The sequence below is a fragment of the Corticium candelabrum genome, chromosome 3, assembly GCF_963422355.1.
Source record: "Corticium candelabrum chromosome 3, ooCorCand1.1, whole genome shotgun sequence".
In the NCBI taxonomy this organism is placed as follows: Eukaryota; Metazoa; Porifera; class Homoscleromorpha; order Homosclerophorida; family Plakinidae; genus Corticium; species Corticium candelabrum.
Window position 1 is genome coordinate 167,501 of NC_085087.1, and position 2,500 is coordinate 170,000.

Here is a 2,500-nt window from a genome sequence, read left to right on the forward strand (position 1 = left end):
TCATATTGTAAACCAGGCTTTACAGCAGAAGTTCTGTCTTTAGCCGCACGTAATAACGCAAGTTATGTTGTACCACATTGATATTAATGTACAAATACACTTTGATAACAATCCGCACCTATGGACTGCATTGATATTAAAGAATACAAAATTCTATAAATTTGCACGGCCGCACTCGGTGGTAGCCTCGGTATTCCAGACTGCTTTCTGTACGTGATGGGAGGGAAGGGAGGGAGGAGAGAAGAAAGCAGGCTACGGAAGCCTAGTCTCGCGTAGCCAGACCATCTCCGCCTACATCCTTCCGGCGAGAGATATGTAGGCGGAGATGGTCTGGCTACGCGAGACTAACGGAAGCCGGTAGCGACGTAGCCTCGCTTTCCTTTACGTACTGCACGTGACAGGTATATGAGGTCAAAAGTAGGAGGAGCGAGCGGGAAAGCGTCTCCGGCGTTGTGTTATACGGGAACCGGGAACGACGGCGCGAGAGGGTCTGGTACGATGCTACACTTAGCATCATGTGGAATATCATAGACTTGCCATTGCCAGTTGGAAAACATGCGAGAACGTCGTCTCCTCGGGCCAGGTGACATATCATGTAGCAGAGGTGCTGCAACGACTTCACAGCTTCGATCACGAATTGAGGACAGCAAAGAGTTACTGCTTCCGCTATTGAATCATCTGAGATGGATCTACGAGGATCAGTCTATGTACTACAGGCGTAGCTTCGATTTCTAATTCACTCGGGTAGACCTCCATCGCAAGAAACGCTGCAGCTGTTGTAATACTAGCCTACCTGTGTGCCTAACAACCTTAATTAGCATGTCTAGAATTGTAACTGTAAACTAAGTGGTATTGTTCAGACTTCTTGTTGTAGACCAATCAAAACAACCGCTCGGAGCGAGCGGGAAGTTTCTATTGGTGCGGAGCGTTTCATGTTTAATAGCTTTCCCGCCCCTGAACTCGTCTGTAGTTCAAGTGCGCCCAGACGTAGCCTCGAGTTTCAAGACCAGAGAGCGCGCGAAGCGCGAACTCTAGTCTGGACCACGTCGATACTAAAACGATTTCGGAAGTATTTATCAATAGCGATGCTAAATGGTAGTCTAACAGCGTAGGATTGTTTTACATAGATCAACATATCATTTGTAAATGCCATGAGATCTCACGAACAAAGAAGAGACGTCTGTCGTGTTTGCGGTGATATCTTGGTGGACGGCATGAAACCACGACTCTTCGATTCTTCGGCAGACCACTAGCTACTCTAACCGCTCGACTGGCGAGACTACCGCTCGACCAGTTGTCAAAGGTGATGGTCTAGCGACGCAGCTGTGCAAGTCTTGTCACCGCAAGCTTGAAAATATCAAAGAACTGAAGCTGAAACTAAAACTAAGATGTGTGCATGCACCAAAGTCTTCATCACAGCTCGTGGACTTAGCCGCCCACGCGGGTTTCGCACGCGCGCAATCAGCGCTAGTGCACCTAGCATAACCAATCAGAATTTACAACCGACATTCCGGCTATAAGGAGCTGATTGGCTTAGAAGGCTATTTCCGAAATCATTTTAGTATCGACTTGGTCCAGACTAGAGAGTTCTCGGCTTCGCGTGCACTCTGGTCTGGAAGTTCGAGGCTAGCCCAGACGTAGCCTCGTAACCAGGCCCTCTTGCGCGCCCGGAGAAGAGGGCCTGGTACACGTTGTATTCGCATGCGCGCATAAATTAGAAGGAAATCGTGGTATAATCCGTATTGCATGCACGCATGCGGAACCGACGTTGTTTAGAATCTCGAGCCGATAATGTCGAGCTCAATCGACAGTGAAACAGCTTCCGTGTTCAGTAGTGACGAAGCCCTAGATCTAGACCGCAGGTCAAGTGAAACTCCACGTTCACGCAATTTTTGACTTGTTCTGTCATCAGCGATACTAGAGAAGACACGACAATGACGACATATCCACAATCTTCTTCACCACGTTTCCCTAGCCTAGAGTCAACCCTAGACGGTATAAGTTGATAGCACAGCGATTTACCGTATCCTGTAGGAAGCCAGACGAACACGTCGTTTCCGTTGCAGATGTGCTCTACGACAACACGCTGCTGCTCCTTCAGCTCTACATTAAGCTTGCCTAGAGCGTAGTGCAACGCCATATCAAAACCAGAAGCTCTGCCTTCACCATTTGCCAAATTGGGTCTCATTGCGCGCGACATTATCGGTTCGAGATTCTAAACAACGTCTGTTCCGCATGCGTGCAACATTACCACGATTTCCTTCTAATTTATGCGCGCATGCGAATACAACGTGTACCGTGCAGGCCCTCTTCGCCGGGCGAGCAAGAGGGACTGGGTACGAGGCTAGCCCAGACGCTCTCCCGCTCGCCCCTCCCCTTTTCTATTTTCGGTAGGCGGGGAGGGTCTGGTGCAGTTGCTTTGATGTCTTTGTGCTGCCGCTTGTACGATAAACGTTCAACTAAAGACTGGATGTGCCTGGCACTGAGTGGGTACTTATCT